Below are 21,097 nucleotides of genomic sequence, written 5' to 3' on the forward strand. Positions count from 1 at the left end.
GTGAAAGTAAAGGTAAATCTAAATATTCTCTCAAACTAGAGTATATAAATCTAGTTTTCTACACACTAAACAAATTTTAAAAGCAATGGATATTTATTTGATGCTTCAAAGTAAAATGCAATAAAATAGTAAATACTTTTTCCAGAGATGGTCCAATCCGCTGAGATGGAAGATGACATGCCCAAATTTCATTGTTATGTAAAAAAAAAGGTGGACAGGGATTCATGCATTTGCTTGATCTATCTCAAATAATGGTGGCATATTTATGATAAATGAATCATACACAAGTGTCATGCAAAACATTCATATGAGTAACATGTCCTAATATTAAAAAAAACACCTAGTATCCTAAGCAAGCATTCCTGATATTCGCTAAACAAATGCCCCACGAGTTTCGATTTAAGTAATTAAATAAAGCATTTCATTAAGTTCCGTGACATTAGGTTGTGAATTATGATACCCATAAATGTACATGTCTTCACCGTGTAACAAATATTTTTTCGGTTTTATCCCTAGATTACGTCTATGAAAGATGTGTTTAATGTTTCTATCACTTAGCTAGTAATACCCTGGTTCCACTACATCGAGCACACGCCATACTCTCAATCTACTGCCAAAATTAAGGAAAATACTTATGTATTTATAAGCATGGGTGGGGGTGTTTCTGTCACATTCTATTTGCTTCGAGATTCGGATAAAGGGAGGATAGAGAAAGGAATATTTCATCCACCAAGGCAAGCGGGCATCTCGAGGAGTAAATTGATGATCCAAATCACACCCACACCATACGTGTGTACACAAAATCCACTCTCCAAAATTAAGCACATAAGAATTACATGAAAGCGGATATATTAGCTAGATGAGAGTCCATATGAGGCGCATGCCACACACTCTCTCTTTGTCTACCTACACTTGGTGTTATCACACACTTGGTGACATGGGTAAATAAGGCATTAGGGATAAGGATCTTGATGATTAAAAGCCTCATGTCACTTTCATGCGGAATCGATGAATTATAAAGGCTATACCTAATTATCGCATTAGCTATTTACATAAATGTTTCTTCTTAGGGAGGAGTCATACATAGGTGCAGCTACACACCACTAGAGATTAATTGTAAGTCCACCTTCACGCACAAGCATGCAAAATATGAATCAATACTAGCGTCCAACCACTGCACAAAGTTTTGAGGTACCCTTATTTCTCTAGAACATGCATTCAAAAAATCCAGTCATGGTTTTTATCATCTCCAACTAACCCATATCTACTTCAATAAGTTATAGTGTAATTCTCTCACATATTCAAATAGAACGATAGCATAATATGAGTCTATAAAATATCTCAACATAACAACAATTTCATCATCTCATAAACTAAATATCCATCGTGGGAATTACATATGTAGCACCGCGCAATTATGTAGGGAAGCTCATACAGACTAGAATAATGATAGTACATAGAGAGATTCGATCAAGTTTTACTACCACAAACCTATATTATAGGGGGTTGACTACCCCCTCCTTATGGTGGTGAGCGGCGAGGAAGTGATGACATGGGCCATTTCAAAGTGGGGGGAGGGATCTTTTGATCGACCTTGGGAAGATACTTGGCTCGGTTCATCCCCGCTGGCTCATCAGTATCCTTTATTATATAACATTTCGCAATGGAGTCAGGTGTCTGTGGCAACTATGCTCACATCGTTTCCTAATGTGGGCTTTATGTGTCATTTAATCGGTGATAAATGGGACTCATGGGTAGATTTATGCTGCCGACTGATGGAGGTACGTTTAAATGATGAGGTTGGTTCTTTTGTCTGGAATTCTAAAGATAAAAGATTTTACGTGGTTCCTAAATAAGAAATTTCTTCTTACACGAGAGAATTTAGCTAAAAGGAATTGGGATGGGAGTACAAAATGTTATTTTTGTGACTCAGAGGAGAAAGTGAATCATCTTTTTATCTCTTGTTCTTTTGCTAAATTAGTCCAGTGTGTTGTTTATGCTACTATGCAACTTTCGATATTACACCACCAACGAGTACTACCAATATTTTGAGACTTGGTTGAATGGTATTGACACAAAAACTAAGGCTAAAATTCGCTTTGGTGTCTTTGCTTTAGTTTGGTCGATATTGAATTGTCGTAACAATATTATTTTTAACAGAAAGGGCTCTGCGGATTTTTGGCAAGTTATTCATATGACTGTATATTGGATTCAGCTATGGTGTTTCCTTTCTCGGAGCATCAACATATTGGATGCAACCGGTTGCTGATGGTTGCTCGGGATATCTTTTACCAGTCTATCTGGCGGCCTACTAGTAGATTACACGATGCTCAGCGATAGAAGATACTATGTTTGCTTTCGATGGTTGATTTTTGTATAGCCCCTCTCTGATCCGTAATATGTAAACTATGTTTTTTATTTAATCATAAAAAACTGTGTGCATCTACCGACGCAGAGGCTAGGGTGCTCCCCATTTCGAAATAATAAAGTAAACGACTTAGCTACTAGAATTATATGCTTATCTGTGTGAGTACTGTCTTAAACTGTGGGATATGCTTAATGGGGTACGAGCAAATATCTCTGAACACTACAGGAAAGGCGAAAGGCGCCGACGACCTGCTGATACGCCGACGGCCAAAAATCGGGGCCGTCGGCGTATGGCCCAACCAGGCCAGCCCGCCAAGAGAGCCATCAGCGTAGCGACGCCCTCGGCGTAGGCAACACTACGCCGACGTCTACCCTCGGCCTAAGTTTCAGCTGAATGACAGAAAATGATAAAAAAAAATAAAAAAAAATCCTTTAAGTTGTCAATGTGTTATGTCATCTAGTTGCAAGAGAATTTAACAAAAAAAAATCAACCTTTTTGCAAAATTGCGTCATGTATCGGTAAAACGGTCTTTCTGCTTGCATATGAAGTCGGAAAAAAAATGTATAACCTATCAAAATGATACATCCAAATTCACCAAGGAGTACTCGGTTGCTTTTTTTAGATTCTCAAAATTCTAAATGAAAATATAAAAGTAGGAAGATCTTGGTTTTTTCCAGAAATACAAGATTTTATAATTTTTGTTTTTCTTAAAAAAATTACTAATTGCATCCTGCATAGAGATTATTATTACTTAACCATTGATGTTTATTTAAATAATTGTTTAAAATTCAAAATAATAAAGAGTTGTGTATCACAGTCTAAGGGTTAATAGGATTGATATGATAGTATTATCAGAAATTTTTCGTTTCTTTCATGTAATAGCTCAATCGGAAGAAACGAAGATGTTAAGCGTGCTAGGGTTGGAGTAGTGTGAGGATGCGTGAAGAAATTAGGAAATTTGACCATGAGTGTACTTTGACCTAAGATTAAGTGTAGTTAGAGTTAAGATGATTCACGTGAGACTAAAAAAATTGAAAAAATAAAAATAAAAATTTGAAGGTAAAGGACGGCGTGAACTGCGCCGAGGGTCTAGACGTCGATGGCCACCGTCTGCGTATAAGAGCTACGCCGAGGGCCTGATCTACGCTGACAGCTCGCATGGCTCTGCCAAAGAGGTCCTTCGCCGATGAGCTACGCCGAGGGCTGCCCTCGGCGTAGCCTACGTCGATAGCCCAATGTGGCTACGCCGAGAGTTTCCGGCCGTCGGCGCCTTGCGCCATTCCTGTAATGAAAATTCTAAATTATTGGGCTTGTACTCACAGTTGGCTTCAAAGTTGAAACCTAAAACCACCGGATATATATTGGTAACTAGCTAGAGCATTTTATCCCTTTGGACAATTTCATTTTGTGTCTTGCTCACGATGGTGACAACTCAAGTAAACGAAAAAAAAACTCTATCTTAATTCCTACTTTGAGAATAAGATGATGTGCAAAAGCCAATATAATCTGCAGAGAACATACTTCAAGTCCCATCATATATCCTACGTTATACTTTTTTTTTATCTTCTAGCGGAAGACCTAGATGCCCTTTAGAAATGCAGAAGGGAATGATCCGATCTCGAATTTTTTTATGCTAATAAATATACTATGTTAAACATATTTTGGTGGTTACTAATTCATACTCGCATAGTTTTCAATAATATTTAGCAAGTATGTCTCGTAAGATATTTTAGCAAGCTAGTTTACCTTGCTAAATGTCTACATGCCTTTGGTCCGAACCAAACGACACCTGACTACTCCTCGTGTGCATATCCAGAAAGATCGTTGGGAGAGCTACCCGCGGGGCATCACATGGATCGCACCTCTATCGAGGCCCTTGAAGACTGCAGACTCGGCAATTTCAAGTCCGGGTTGTCAACGGGTGAACGAATGCCTCATGGTTTCATTTGTGATCCTCGATATCTTTTTCATGAGTTTAGATCATCTCCTTGGTGTGTACAGCTAGGCATCAATCTTTCTTGCTCTAATGTTGAGAGCTGTGTAACGATATACTATGATCTTTAATACCAATATATCATTCTTTGTTTGAAACAAAAAAAAAAAACGACGGCTGGCGAGTTACATATGAACAATCGACAATACATAGTGTAGGAAGGCTGATCTAGACAATGTACAAAAGTACGAAAGATGAAGTCGGATAAATGTGTTTTTAGGGGAAAAATAGATCTGGCATGGCTAGTTCTAATACTTCCTTCGTTCAGATGCCGGGGAGGCCTATTTTGAAAGAAAAAGAAAACTTCCTTCGTTCAAATTAGATCGACGCGGAGGAGAGGCAACACCACACGACTGAAAAGCGACCGAGCAGGGGCATTGCTACTGATGTGGTGCTGATTCTAGAAGCAGATGTCATATGCGTAGTTAATTAGCTAGCTTGAGATTGTTTATAACTTCACATGGAGTAAGAATTGCTATCAACTCCGCCACGGGCGACCTACTCAGTTGCCATTCGCTCGGGTATTACCGCTGCAGTACTTAGCCTCACCATCAAATCCAAACACAAATCGCTTTTACACCACACACCACTACACAAGTGTCCCGAGAACAACCCGTTAACTAGTCCCATATCGAGCACACCGATCGGAAACCAGAACCAATGCGGGCAAGACAGCGATGCTCGTCTATATAAACTGCTCGAATCAAACGACATAAGCACTACCAACGAGCTAGTCTAGCGCAGGCAGCCCTAAGCGACCGATCAGGAGCTTGTCTAATTCGGCCTATCAGTGGCGAATGCTAAGCTCGCGGCCCTGGCCATGCTCGTCATGATCCTATTGCACGCGTCGATGGCCACCGTGGCGGCCCGCTCGTCGCCGGCTTTGTCGATGTCGAAGTTCGATGGCTTGCCGGCGACGATGTCGCTGAACGGGTTCGAGAAAGGCGAGGACGGGGGCGGTCCAGCGGAGTGCGACAACAAGTACCACGACGACGACGACATGCTGGTGGCTCTGTCCATCGGGTGGTACGAGGGCGGGTGCCGGTTTAGAAGATGATCCGCATCACCATCGCGCAGAATGGTCGCACCGTGGAGGCCCGGGTAGTGGACGAGTGCGACACTAGGCACGGATGCAAGGACAACATCGTCGACACCTCCAGAGCCGTGTGGAAGGCGCTCGGGCTCGACACCAACATCGGTCTAGTGCCCGTCACATGGTCCGACGCCTAAAATCATATGCATCCACCAGCGAATAATGGGTCGCGACTTGCGAGCATGGTAGGGGGTTTACGCAAACCGCAATACCTCATCTGCCATACATACCTACCCTTTCGGCAAGGGCGAGTACACAATAAAAATGATTTTTCTGTTTAAGATCGCACGGGAGAACTGTGATCATATTTTCCTACACTGTATACATGATACATATGCATTGATAATGAGATTGATGGGGTTATGAGAATCTTTGTTGAAGCAGTCGTCTTGTTTACTTTCCTTGATTTTTATAAAGCTTCACCCTAGTCAAGTAAAAGGCTTAGCTGGATATATTGATGCTAGAAGTATAACTGTTCTTGGAACATGGGGGCATGTGAACCCACTTTTTGAAAAGTTCCGTTTGTGATCTCAAAACAGGTTTTAAAAATCGAAACACAAAATGATTTCCCAGATGATCTCAAATATGTACCCTGGACATGAGTTTCGTGACGAAAAAACCTTTTGTTTTGTCTCGGCAAAAAAGTGAAATTTTACAGGGCTATATAGCAGTATATATGTGACGCATTTTGTCTTTTTTAGATTCTGAAATAAAAAAAGTGGTTTCTCCGCGAAAACTTTCTACGCACACATGGAACATGCGTACGTACCCGAATTTTTATTTCAGAATTTTTTAACATTTGGAAAATGCATTTCCAACTAGGGTTCACATGCATCCAGGTTCAAACCGGACTTTTCCCGTGGGATATGCTTAATTAATTGTGTACACCAAGTACCACTGATATTCTAAATTATTGGACTTGAAAGTTGAAACCCAATGCCACCGGCTATATTTTGATTACTTGATCATTTTATCCCTTTGGATAATTTCATTCTCTGTCTTGCTCACGATGGTGGCAACTCAAGTAAAAAAATAAAAAATACCCTATCTTAATTCCTACTTCGAGAATAAGATGATGTGCAAAAGCCAATCCGCAGAGAACATACTTCCACCATCATATATCCTACGTTATACTTTTTGTCTTCTAACGGATCACCCAGAGTTTCAGATGCCATTAATAAATGCAAAAGGGAACTAGCCGATCTCGAAAAATATTTTCGGATGCTAATTACAGTAGCGATCGAAATGCACTTTATTAAACATATTTTGGTTCTTACTAATTCATACTCGCATATGCTTCTATCGAGTTCATCAATTAGAATTCAGCAATTGTGAAATTTCAGGCTTGGTTTATACATATTGTTTATGGTCTTCTACTATATGTCATGTTGAGTAGCTAATCTAGGATAAATTCGGTTGCCATGTTGTACTAAATGTCTAGGGTAGCGTCTATATGCCTTTGGTCCGAACCAAACGACTGACGGACGAGTTACATGTGAACAATCAACAGTACATAGTGTAGGAAACTAGGAAGGACAATCTAGAAAATGTATATGTACTCCGTCTGTCTTAAGATAAGCTGCTCATTTTTTTCTAGATATATACGCATAAAAAAATATTAGATAAACTTGAGTAAGTTTTTGTTTTAAAACAGAGGGAGTAGAAAAGATGAACTATAAATGTGTGTTTATAGGGAGAAAATAGATCTGGCATGGCAAGTTCTGTAATACTCCATCCATTCTGATTAGATCGACTTGGAGCGGAGGCAACACGAACACGTATATAGATAGTGGCATGCGTCAATTAAATCGGAATAGAGGTAGTGCAACAGCTTATAGTAGTACGCCATAATTACAAAAGCAATACTAGTAGGATTATTACTCCACAACAGAGGCGGACCAAGGAATTTATCGAAAGCCTGGGTGCGCGCAAGGAAATAATTTTTTTTCCTGACAAATATAACTATATAAGCACATACGAACCCGCTTTGTATTCTATAGTGCATTACAAAAGTGAGACCATCGCTAAGGTGATGAACAATTCTCCTCCAAATGTAACGTTCTGTAGGGATTTGTCAGGACAGAGGTTGTTGGACTGGAACGCCTTACTTCAACGTTTGGCGAATGTTCATCTACAACCTGGTAATGACGAATTTCGTTGGAATCTACATGAGAATGGTAAATTTTCGGTAGCTTTCATGTACAATGCACTTATTCATCCGGATTTACCAATCGATACACCTAATAACAATAAACTTTGGAAGTTGAAAATCCCTTTGCGGATAAAGGTATTTGGATGGTACCTCCAAAAAGGCGTTATTCTCACCAAAGATAATCTAGCTAAGCGGAATTGGCGAGGGAGTAAACAATGTGCTTTCTGTCACCAGGAGGAGACAATAAAGCACTTGTTTTTCCATTGCAGGTTCGCTAGGTCTATATGGTCAGTCATCCAGGTAGCTTCGAGCTTGTATCAGCCACGTAGTGTTACCAATATCTTCGGGAATTGGCTAAATGGCATTGATCCTAGGTTCAAGAAGCATATTAGGGTGGGAGCGATTGCCATTATTTGGTCTCTTTGGCTATGTAGAAATGACAAATTGTTTAATGGTACTAATTCTTCTCTGTTGCAGGTTATATACCGGTGTACCAACACCCTCCGCTTATGGTCGTCGCTCCAGCGTGTGGAACATCGAGACCTGTTTACGGAGGTCTGTTTACGGTTGGAAGCTACGGCGAGGGATACTTTTTTCCTACATGGATGGCAACATAATCTAAGGATCGAAGCTCCTCCAGTTTAGGTGTCTTTACAATTTCTCAATATGATATGTAATCTCGCCTTTTTTTGGTGTCAAGACTAAACAACGGCTATGTGCATCTTAGATATGCAGAGGTTGGGTGTAATGGCTTAAAACTCTTAAGTAATAAAGCGCCCCTTATCGAAAAAAATAAGCACATACGAAAACTTAGATTTGTTAACCTAAACAATGAAGATGATAAATCTGTATGGAAACTTTGCATTAGGGACTTTCTGAGTAAAATGAATGTATGTTGATTTCATGAATGGTCATACAAAAAAAAATGGAAGCTGAAGGTACCACTAAATATTAAGATCTTCATGTGGTCCCTACACGGAAAAACTTATACTTACAAAACATAATTGGCAAAGCGTAGCTAGAATGGTTTTTAATTAATATACTTACAAAAAATTATGTTGACATAATCAAGACTCAGATAGGAGAGGCTGCTCTCACGTCGACGACCCCGCGAGACGGCCGAGAGGCGAAGCCTAATCCCCTACCGCGATGTTCCTAGATGTGGATTGCTATGGCGGCGGGATGGGGGCTGGGCGGCGCTTGTTGGCGGATGGGGTGATCTCGTGCTCGGCAGATCGGGCTCCCTAGGCGGCGCATACCTGATTGGTGATGGTCGGCGGATCCTTGTGCTCCTTCTTCCGGCGGGTTTAAAAATGTGATTATGTATTTGGCTCGAAAAGTTTGCCTTCATATTTAACACTATGTTCAATTTTTACCGGTATACAAAAACAGCGCTGGAAATTATTTAGCCTATTTACTCATAAAGGCAAAATATAGACTAAGTGAAAAATAGGAAAGTAAACGGTCATCACGCCATCACGCCGCCGCAAGCACACCACCGCCCGGCGACGGGCAGTGACCCGGCTTCTTGTGCTTGTGCAGGGTGCCCGGAACGGAGTCGTCGTCGCCGCCCATAGGGGCCCGGTTTGCCGTGGTGCCGAGCCACGGCGCAGGTCGACACCTGCAGCAGGATCACGAGTGTAGCCACGACTGCTACGACCTTAGTGTTCGCCATATTGTGAAAGCTCCTACCTGGTTAATTACTTGGTATCCTTGCACTTGAGTCGCCGTCACTAGTAGAAAACCTCTCATCCATCTAAGCCATTGGTACCGGTTCCCTTACGAACCGGTACCAATGGGGCCATTTGTACCGGTTTGAGGGCTCAGGTGGGCGAGGAGCTTTGGTACCGGTTTGGGAGGGGCTTTCGTACCGGTTCGTGTTAGGAACCGGTACGAAAGGTCTTCGGCCAAAATTAAAACGCGTGGTGGGGCCCGGGCTGGACCTTTGGTACCGGTTCGTAACACGAACCGGTACCAAAGGGTACCCAGCCATATCAAAATCGCCCAGATCGTCCCGAGCCCCCTGCTGGCTCTCATTTTTCTCTTCTTCCTCACACTCTAAATTTTTCTCCACCTCTCACACTCCAATAATCTTTATTTTTCTCCACCATTTTAACAAGATTAACGACCTCCATCTATCCAAGGGTTAGCAATATCATCCTTTCTTCCGGCGTTCCTAATTTAGCTCATTTCTTTGGTAGTTTAACTCGTACTATTTTTCTAGTGCTAGCAAGGTGTTTGATGAAATGCCTAAGTTAGGGATTTTACTTTTTTTATAATCAATTTGAGCTGAAATTATGGTATATTTTGTAGGTTTAATTAGTATCATCCCCGTCCTCACCGCCGTCGATCGCTAGCGTCGTCCCCTAGCCGGCACCGTACAACCTCGGTGAGCCTCTTCTTTTTTATAAAAAAACTTAGTTTTATGTGATGAACTTGAATATTAATTAAGTTGGTCACTCATATATCCATGATGTTGTGTACTTAATGATTTTTGATATACATATAAAATGCAGATGAGTCGACAATGGATGTACGGTGACCGGTGCCATCCCGAGTTCATTACTGGCATGCATTATTTTCTCAACGTGGCTGAGGCAAACAGGCGGTCGAATGGTTTCATGTATTGTCCATGTAGTTCTGTAAGAATATGAAGGATTACTCTACCTCGAAGACCCTTCACGTCCACCTGCTGGAGAATGGTTTCATGCCCAGCTATAATTGTTGGACCAAGCACGGAGAAAGAGGGGTTATATTGGAAGACAACGAAGAAGAAGAGGATAGTGACAACTATCCCAGCTTATTCACTGAAGACGGTGGTAGTAGAATGGGGGAAGACGAAGCTGAAGAAGAGCTCATTTTCGATGAGCCGATTTTTGATGACCCGGATGACGATTTGGGTCGGGCCATTCTTGATGCGAAGATGAACTGCGGAAATGAAAAGGAGAGGTTGAAGTTGGAGAAAATGTTAGAGGATCACAACAAACTGTTGTACCCAAATTGCGAAAATGGTCAGAAAAAGCTAGGTACCACGCTGGAATTGCTGCAGTGGAAGGTAGAGAATGGTACTTCTGACAAGGGATTTGAAAAGTTGCTGAAAATAATAAAGAAGATGCTTCCAGGGGAGAACGTGTTGCCCTCTAGCACGTTTAAGCAAAGAAGGTTGTCTGCCCTCTAGGATTAGAGGTGCAGAAGATACATGCATGCATCAATGACTGCATCCTCTACCGCGGGGAGTACGAGAATTTGAATGCATGCCCGGTATGTAGTGCATTGAGGTATAAGATCAGGCGAGATGACCCTGGCGATGTTGAGGGTGAGTCCACCCCCGTGGAAGAGGGTTCTGCGAAGGTGATGTGGTATGCTCCTATAATACCACGGTTGAAACGTTTGTTCCAGAACAAAGAGCATGCCAAGTTGTTGCGATGGCACAAAGAGGACCGTAAGAAAGATGTGATGCTGAGACACCCCGCTGACGGGTCGCAGTGGAGAAAAATCGACGAGAGAGTTCAAGTCATTTTCAGATGACGCAAGGAACTTAAGATTTGGTCTAAGTACAGATGGCTTTAATCCTTTCGGGAGCAGAGCTCTACCATAGCACCTGGCCAATGACTCTATGTATCTATAACCTTCCTCCTTGGTTGTGCATGAAGCGGAAGTTCATTATGATGCCAGTGCTTATCCAGGGCCCGAAGCAACCCGGCAACGACATTGATGTGTACCTGAGGCCATTGGTTGAAGAACTTTTAGAGTTGTGGCGTGACGAAGGTGTACCTGTGTGGGATGAGCACGAACAAAAGGAATTTAACCTACGAGCGTTGTTATTTGTAACCATCAATGATTGGCCTGCGCTTGGTTACATTTCAGGGCAGTCAAACAAGGGATACAATGCATGCACACACTTTGTTTAGGTGAGACTGATAGTATTTATTTGGGAAACAAGAATGTGTACACAGGGCATCGTCGATTTCTTCCAAAACAACATCACGTAAGAAAGAGAGGAAAGCATTTCGGAGGTGAGGCAGATAACCGAACCAAGCCTACCCGCCCTAATGGGGAAGTTATATATGATATGGTCAAGGATTTAGAAGTGATCTTTGGAAAGGGTCCCGGCGGACAATCTGTTCCGCATGATGTTGACGGACACGTACCCATGTGGAAGAAGAAGTCGATATTTTGGGAGCTACCCTACTGGAAATTCTTAGAGGTTCACTCTGCAATCGACGTGATGCACGTGACGAAAAATCTTTGCGTGAACCTGCTAAACTTCTTGGGCGTGTATGGGAAGACAAAAGATACACCGGATGCACGGCAGGACCAGCAAAGTATCCACGAAGGAAACAACCTGAATCCAGAGAAGTATCAAGGTCCTGCCAGCTATGCTCTTACCAAAGAGGAGAAGGAGATCTTTTGAAGTCCCGAGTAGCATCAAGGTCCCGTCTGGCTTCTCGTCGAATATAAAGGGAATAATAAACATGTCGGAGAAAAAGTTTCAAAACCTAAAGTCTCATGACTGCCACGTGATTATGACACAATTACTTCCGGTTGCATTGAGGGGGCTTCTGCCGGAAAATGTTCGAGTACCCATTGTGAAGCTATGTGCGTTCCTCAATGCAATTTCTCAGAAGGTGATCAATCCACTTACTCTACAAAATTTACAGAAGGATGTGGTCCAATGTCTAGTCAGCTTCGAGTTGGTGTTCCCACCATCCTTCTTCAATATTATGACACATCTCCTAGTTCACCTGGTCGAAGAGATTGGCGTTCTCGGTCTGTATTTCTACACAACATGTTCCCCTTTGAGAGATTCATGGGAGTCTTAAAGAAGTACGTTCATAACCGTGCTAGGCCAGAAGGAAGCATCTCCAAGGGCTATGGAACAGAGGAGGTCATTGATTTTTGTGTTGACTTTATTCCTGACCTTAAGCCGATCGGTGTTACTGAATCGCGCTATGAGGGGAGACTGCGTGGAAAAGGCACGCTAGGAAAGAAATCAGCAACGTGTATGGACGGACATTCTTTCACTCAAGCACACTACACAGTTCTACTTAATTCCATCTTGGTGGCTCCGTACAAAGAGGAACACAAGGAGATCTTACGCTCTAAATACCCGGAGCAACGTGAAGATTGGATTGATGGAGAACACATGAAGACTTTCGGCGGTTGGTTGCAAACACGTCTCATGAATGTCACCGATGACGAGCAGCTGTACTTGTTGGCCAAGCAACCATCTTCTACTATATCGACTTTTCAAGGGTACGAGATTAATGGGAACACATTTTACACTTTCGCCCAAGACAAAAAGAGCACCAACCAAAACAGTGGTGTCCGCTTTGATGCAGAAGATGGCAATGGGAACAAGGTCACATATTATGGGTACATAGAGGAGATATGGGAACTTGACTATGGACCTAATTTCAAGGTCCCTTTGTTCCGTGTAAATGGTTCAACTTTGAAAGACGGGTACAGGTAGACCCGCAGTACGGAATGACTACAGTGGATTTCAAGAATCTTGGGTACGACACCGAACCATTCGTCCTAGCCAGTGAAGTGGCTCAGGTTTTTTATGTGAAGGATATGTCTAGCAAACCGAAAAAAAGAAAAGAAAGGCAAGAGGACACATCATACGATGAGCCAAAGCGGCACATAGTTCTTTCAGGAAAAAGAAACATCGTGGGAGTAGAGGACAAGACAGACATGTCAGAAGATTATAATAAGTTTGATGATATTCCACCCTTCAAGGTAAAAATTGACCCAAGCATCATCTTAAACAATGAAGATTGTCCATGGTTGCGTCGCGATAAGAAGAAAGGGAAACGAGCGAAGAAAACTCAGAAGACTAGCTAGCTACATATAGGGATCATAACTTGTGTATCTCAATATGGAAATCACTTTTGTGTAATGATGTTACTGTATGTAAGATATTAACAATGGAGATGGTTGGCTTATTTTACTAGTTAAGTAGCTTTCACGGGCTTGCAGGGAAATTTTTCCGAGGCGGAACTTCCGAATATGCCATATATAGGGCATGTGCACCAAGGGCATATTCGAGAAGTTCCGCCACGGGAGATTTCCCAACCCTTTCCCCAACATTGTTAGAGGAGATGGAGTCTTTCACGGGCTTGCAGGGAAATTTTTCCGAGGCGGAACTTCCGAAGATGCCATAGGGCGTGTGCACCAAGGGCATCTTCGACAAGTTCCGCCACGGGAGATTTCCCAACCCTTTCCCCAACATTGTTAGAGGAGATGGAGTCTTTCACGGGCTTGCAGGGAAATTTTTCCGAGGCGGAACTTCCGAAGATGCCATAGGGCGTGTGCACCAAGGGCATCTTCGACAAGTTCCGCCACGGAGATTTCCCAACCCTTTCCCCAACATTGTTAGAGGAGATGGAGTCTTTCACGGGCTTGCAGGAAATTTTTCCGAGGCGGAACTTCCGAAGATGCCATAGGGCGTGTGCACCAAGGGCATCTTCGACAAGTTCCGCCACAGGAGATTTCCCAACCCTTTCCCCAACATTGTTAGAGGAGATGGAGTCTTTCACGGGCTTGCAGGGAAATTTTTCCGAGGCGGAACTTCCGAAGATGCCATAGGGCGTGTGCACCAAGGGCATCTTCGACAAGTTCCGCCACGGGAGATTTCCCAACCCTTTCCTCCATCCATGGTGATGAAACTCTCCATCCATGTTGGCTTGTTGAGCTGCTTCCCATGGCGTATCGATGCTCCTTTTATAGGCACGGCGCCGCTTCTACTTTGTCTTCTCCTGCCGACAGCTTTAGTACCGGTTGCACCCACCAACCGGTACTAAAGGTTACCCACGCGTCCTTATCCTGCCGACAGCTTTAGTACCGGTTGCACCCACCAACCGGTACTAGAGGTTACCCACGCGTCCTTATCCCACCGACAGGGCGTCGTGCCCTACATACTTTATCTCATCGAGCAGGGCGTCCTTATCCTGCCGACAGCTTTAGTACCGGTTGCACCCACCAACCGGTACTAAAGGTTACCCACGCGTCCTTATCCCACCGACAGTTTTTTACATGACAGAAAAACACCTTTAGTACCGATTGCACCCACCAACCGGTACTAAAGGTTTGCCTCTGTCTTCCCGCCTATTTTCTTCCCGCGCTTTCCACCGGTTCCCGCCTCTTTCTTCCCGCCATTTTTTCACTATATATATGTAGGCTTAGCCACCATTTACATATCACATCTAGACTCATATCTGCAAACCTCATCATTCTCTCCCATGGCTTCCATCGCATCTCTAACCCCCCGGGAGGCGGAGGCGCTTTGCGCCTCGAACTACCCCTGCCCGCCGGGCTACCGCGTCCCGACCGGCTGGTTGCTAAGCGTCGGAGGCGTACCGGTCCCTCCAGTCCCTCTAGGTGTGGCGCGCGAGATGGCCATCACGAACCACTACTACTTCGAGCTCACGCCAGAGCAGCGGAGGAATCCCCAGTGGCATCCCGACTACAGCCCGACTTGGGAAAGCTTCTTCATCAATCGGCGTGAGAGGGCGCTTTCCAGGCATGAGGAGGGCGGTCCGCCTCCTTCGAACTTCAACGAGGCCGGCCGTCGGCTGTGGTGGCGCGGCCGGACTCTCCAGGGCGTCATGGCCTACCGTGGCCCCCGCCTGCGCTACCCTCAGTCCCAGCCCACGCGTGCTCACCCGCCGACCGGAGAGTACCGCGACCCCGATGCCAGCGACGATGATGACGGCGACTATGACGACTACAGTGGCGACTACTACAGGGCTAGGCACGAGTATGACTGAATGACTCCAACAGTAGAATTTGGCCATGTATCTTTAATTTTCAGTTAAACTATGTATTTTAATTCGAGTTCAATCGTAATAAAATTTTATTCCCGCCCTTTCTTTCTCGCCTTTTTTCTCCCACGCGCGACATTATGGCGGGAAAGTTTCCCGCGCGACATCGGGGCGGGAAACTTTCCCCCGCGGATGGCGTCGTGGCGGGAGTAAAGAAAAGAAATAGATAAGAAACAGAAATGAAAAGGAAAAGAAATACAAAAAATAAATAGAAAAGAAAAGAAAAAGATAAGCAATAGAAAAAATAAATAGAAAAGAAAAGAAAAGCAATAGAAAAGCAATAGAAAAAATAAATAGAAAAGAAATAGAAAAGAAAAGAAAAAGAAACAAAAAAGAAAAAGAAAATAAAAGAAAACGAAACAGGAAAAGAAAAGAAAAGAAACGAGAAAAGAAAAAGAAACAAAGAAAAGAAAAAGACAACAGTAAAGAAAAAAGAAAACCACAAAAAACCCTTTGATACCGGTGGGTACCACCAACCGGTACGAAAGGTGGTACCAACCGGTACCAAAGGGGGGTTCGGCTCGATTTCACTTGGCCGCGAGCAAAAATCCCCAAATTTCCACACTTTCCCGCAGACGACGCGCGCGAAGACGAAGCTCCGGCCGCTAGCTCGCCGTCGCCGTCGTCCACGCTGTCGCCGTCGACCGCGCCACGCCGCAGCAGGCCGTCACCGTCGCCATCACCTTCGTCCACGGCGCCGCTCCTTTCCGCGCCGTCTGCAGGTACGTGCGCCGCCCGGCCCGACCATCGCCTCCCTCCCTTCTCCGGCACTGTCGCCGGCCGCCGATGCGCCGCCGCTACGCGCAGCCGCGCGCTACGCGCAACGCCGCGCGCGCCACCCGAGACCGCCCGGAGGCGGTCGTCCGCGCCACACGCTGCCGCCCACCACCGCTCGACGCCGCACACCAGGTGCTCGACGGAATGCAGCGACGAGGGCGAGGACGGCATTGAATGGGCCGGAGGCCTTCGCGGAGATCCCGCTCGCCATGTCCCTCCTGGACCGCCTCCCGGCGGCGCGCGCCGCCGTGCTCTCCGCGGCCGGCCCCCACTTCTGCGCGGGATCGAGCTCGGCCGTGCATGACGCCTGCGTGGGCGCCGGCGTGGAGCTCGTGGCCGCCTGCGACATCCAGTGCTGCTCCAAGGACTCGACGTTTGTCCTCAAGGAGGTGGACATGGCCATCGTCGATGACATCGTCCGCGCGGCCGTAGATGCGGATGAGACGCGCGGCAAACGCCTCGTCGTCTTCTTGCCGTCGGCGGATGAGGTCGCTGTTGTAGGTGTCGACGTTGCCGGTGTTGGCGTCGGGCTCGGCGGACGCGTCTCCCTTGTGCGGCCAGCCGGTCTTGGTGACCATGACGGGGACGTTGGCGGACGCGTCGACGACGACCTCCTTGTTGGGAGGGAGCGGGCGGAAGAGCGCGTAGTCGAGCGGGATTACACCGTTGGAGCGCTTGTAGTCGTAGTAGGGGTAGACGTTGAGCATGAGGGGCGCCGAGTGTTAGGGTCGAGAAATAGAGAGAAGAACGAGGGGAGGAGGGTCCTCGGCCGTCTCCTCCGTCTTCGTCGCCACCGCGCTAGCAGACGCCTACGCCAAGGCCGGGAGTCGTTGGTGGAGATGAAGTGGAAGGAGAGGAGCGGGACGGCGAAGAGCGCCACGAAGTGTGGTGAAGTGTGGGGGAGTGTTTTATTTAGGCGAGATGGCAGCTCTGGTTGGACCATCCCTTGTTCCGTTGCTTTTATCCCACGCCGCGCGCGCGCTCTGGCATCCGAGACGGCGAGTGAGTTGGTGACAATGGCATTTCGCCGAGCAGATGCACTGCATACGCCGCGACATAGAGAGAAGAGCGAGAGGACGAGCGCCGAGTGTTAGCGTTAGGGTCTGTAGCGGTGCCGAGTCCGTGGTTAGGGTTTTTTTGCTTTCTTCATTTCAATTGTTATCCATCTAGCAATCTGTTATATGATCATTACATGATGAATGAAATACAATTGCTTTCTTAATTTTGCAGTGACATTGAGGTATGGAGGACGGCACCTTCGTCCGAGATGAGGAGGGGGAAGAAGCGGTGCAGCGATTGATCTATGAGAGTGCCCGTGGTCCGGAACCCGACGATGGAGATGACAACGAGTACCCCGACTTTCTGAATGATTTTGGCGAGGGACTTGAGTCTGAACAAGTTAGAAAAGACAATGAAGTGTCCATCACAAACTCCGGCGAGGTGTATATCTATGTATCAATTAGTCTGTGTTCATCCCTAGATGCATTCATTTATTTGTATTGCACTTATTAACGAATAATTTTTTCTTTTAGCCTTCTGGATCATCGAGCAAGTCTGTTAGAACAAAACGAGGCCCGACGCGGGTGCTAAAGGGCGAGGGCAGGTTAGCCCTCACGGCATTCAAGGCTAATGGTGAACCAGTGGAGCCCAAGGAGTTTTGCCGCAAATTTACAAGTCAATCCGGAGTTATTGTTAGGGACCATGTACCGATCAACATTCAAGAGTGGCATAAGCCGAAGAACCCGGAGAGTGCTGCTACTTATGTCAACGACAAGATGAAAAAATTTCTTTGGGAAACGCTACTGACAAAGTTCAGCCTACCGGAAGACATGACGGAAGGCCAGAAGGATAAAGTCAAGGAATGGACATGGAAGAAGATGGCCATACAATTCCAGAGCTTCAAGAAAAATTTATGGGACAAATATAAGAATGAAGATCCAGTATTCGATGATAATACCGAAAATCTAGTGAAGATAAAAGATCACGGGGCCGCATTTAAGGAGTATAAGAAATCGTCTAAGTTTGTGTCCCGATCGAAGAAAAATACCGAAAATGCTGCAAAGAAGAAACTTCCGCATCATTTGGGGTCAGGTGGCTACAAGAGTGCCATTCCGAAGTGGACAGCGTTTGAGAATAAACTGATGGATCATGGAATCACTCCACAGACATGGGACTGGCCCGAATGGTCCAAGTTCTGGTTGTTCGCTCATGGGGCAGGGTTGGACCCAAAGACAGGGTTGATCGTTGCGAAGGGAAAATGGAAGGAAAAAATTGAGGCAATTGTACCGAAGCTTGTAGATGCAATTGAAAAGGTCAGAAAGGGAGAGTACATTCCCGATCGAGAGAATGACGAGCTGACACTCGCTGGGGAACCCCGAACATGTTGGACGGGTACGAGCTCGCCCAGTCTCACCATGAAGGAAGCGTGGCCGGACAGCGCCGACACTTATAGAAGCCGTTCGCGAAAGAAGAAGAAGGACGCCGACATTGTAACGGAGTTGTTATCTAGGGTGGAGGCTCTTGAGAGAAATCAGAGGGCACCCGATCAGCCGCTTTTCTACAGGGATCCACAAGCCGATGCTGCCCCATCTCAGCGAAGAAGCAGTGTCGGTTCCTCGCATCTTGACGGATGTGGAGGAAGCTACCCCGTGGATTATGTCACGGAGAAGACAGATTGCGAGCTACATATGTTAATCAGGACCGCGTCTGTTAAGGTGGCGGTCGGCTATGTGTACCCAAGTGAAGATGGAGCAATGCACCATCATATGCCCATTCCACCTGGTTGTGTTCGTGTCGGGGTGGATGAAGTTGTTTCGGGGTTTGAAAAAGTGGAGCTTGATATTCCTAGAGGTGAAGATGAGAGGACACTGGGCGATGTCAAGCACGGTTTCGCCCTATGGCCGAAGAAGTACGTCGTCCTTTTGCAAAGGCCACCGACTCCTACACATGAGCAGCAAATGCCATCGACTCCTCTGGTGGCGCCCTGGTGAGCAGCCAAGTCCACACCTACCCGAGAGGGACCCCAGCGTGAGTCCACCATCTCGAGATCCTCCGCGTAAGACAGCGTCCGTTAAGCGGAACGGTACGCCGCCTAGGAAGAAAGCTAGAAAGGAGAAACAACTGCCGCCTCCCGAGAAGTTACCTTGGGAAAAAACTCCGAGGAAAACGCGGAGGCCGTTCGTGCCGAGGTGAAGAAATTTTTTGCACCGAAAGTGCCAGAGATACCTTTCGAGAAGACACTAGATCGGGAGAAAGTTGTGCGTACCGTTGACAATCTATATGACCTGTACCATCGCCGCCATCCGACTATGCGCGTTCTATTGAAAGGTCGTATGACAAGATGATCGAGGCGACAAAACCCGTTAAATCGGGTATCAGGGAGATAAAAGGGATACACAGTGTCTACCAGCTCGGACAACAACCCGTTCAATCGGTCGCCCCTCTCAAGGTGTTTGACGGGAAGACCGTTCAAAGTTCTCGACAAGACGCAACTGATTACGCCATAGCTGAACGAGCATATCGCTTTGTTCAAGGGAAAGATTTGGTCGAGAATCTCAGGAAGGTACCAACATGTATGCGTAACTTGCATTCGTGGTACCTTAAGGCCTCAAAGGAAGGGATCGAGACTATCATGGTGCGAGTTAGGGAAGAGCACTACTTCCAGAGTACCGTGTGAACGTTGACTTCGCCGAACTCTTTCGGTTATATAATCTCCGGGCCCTCGACAAATCAATCATCAGTTGCTATTGTCTGTAAGTGATTTATTTATTTAATTTGAGAAGTCGTTCATTGTCTGCAGATTATAATCTTTTGTGCGCTATATTATGCAGATCGAAGATGCTCGAATGCAAAAGGGACGATATCACAGACATTGGGTTCATTGACCCGCACACAATGCATGTTAAAACCATAGAGGATCCCCTCTATAACAAGGATACACCGCAGACTTTGCTAAGGTTTTTGAAGCGACAACGTGACAAAAAGCTAATACTTTGGCCTTACAACTTCGAGTGAGTCTTCTTGTCTTATAACACATTATATTTTGCTCACCGTATGTCAAAATTTTAACTAATGACTACATATTGAAACGTGCGTAGGTTTCACTTTATTCTTCTCGTCATCAATTTGGAAATTGGAGAAGTTGAAGTCTATGACTCACTAAGCAAAAAATCGGAACTATACTTGTCTTGTTATTTAATGCTCAGAAGGTAATTTTAATTCTTATCGGTTTGTTTCGTTAATTTCCTGCTATGAACTAATTGATGACTCTTTTATGCATTTTCTTTTGTCGAGCAGCGTATGGGAAACTTTCATCAAGGAAGATACGTCCCGTGAATGGACACCGAAGCTGCGATGGAAGGCGAAAGTAAGTAGTACTACCTAGGTCCACACACCATTCAATTATCATACTTGACTATTGTTTGATTGAATTATATTCTTGTAAAGAAATGCCCGCAACAACCTTCGGGGACCGATCTCTGTGGATTCTTCGTTTTGCAGTACATCCGCAGAATTGTCAACGAGAGAACGAATAATGAAAGAAATAAAGAGGTACAAAAACAATCTTCACAAATTTGTTTTGTTATCATAAGTTGTGCTGAGTTTCAGTAATAGTTGTTTCATGTATTCATTTGTATCTTATTCTTTTATAGTTGGCAAGAAAGCGGAACAAGCTCTCAATCGATGACCGCTTCATAGCAATAGGCGAGGAATTGGCGGGATTTTTCCTTCGGGACGTCATACCACAACTCGCAGAGCACCACTATGAATGAAGATGTACATGTTACATATATAGTTGACTCGAAGAGTACCACTATGCTACATGTAATAGACATATATAGAGTACGCCTCGGAGAGCACCACTATGCATGAAGATCGATCTTCATGC

The sequence above is a fragment of the Lolium perenne genome, chromosome 1 (genome assembly GCF_019359855.2).
Source record: "Lolium perenne isolate Kyuss_39 chromosome 1, Kyuss_2.0, whole genome shotgun sequence".
NCBI lineage: Eukaryota > Viridiplantae > Streptophyta > Magnoliopsida > Poales > Poaceae > Lolium > Lolium perenne.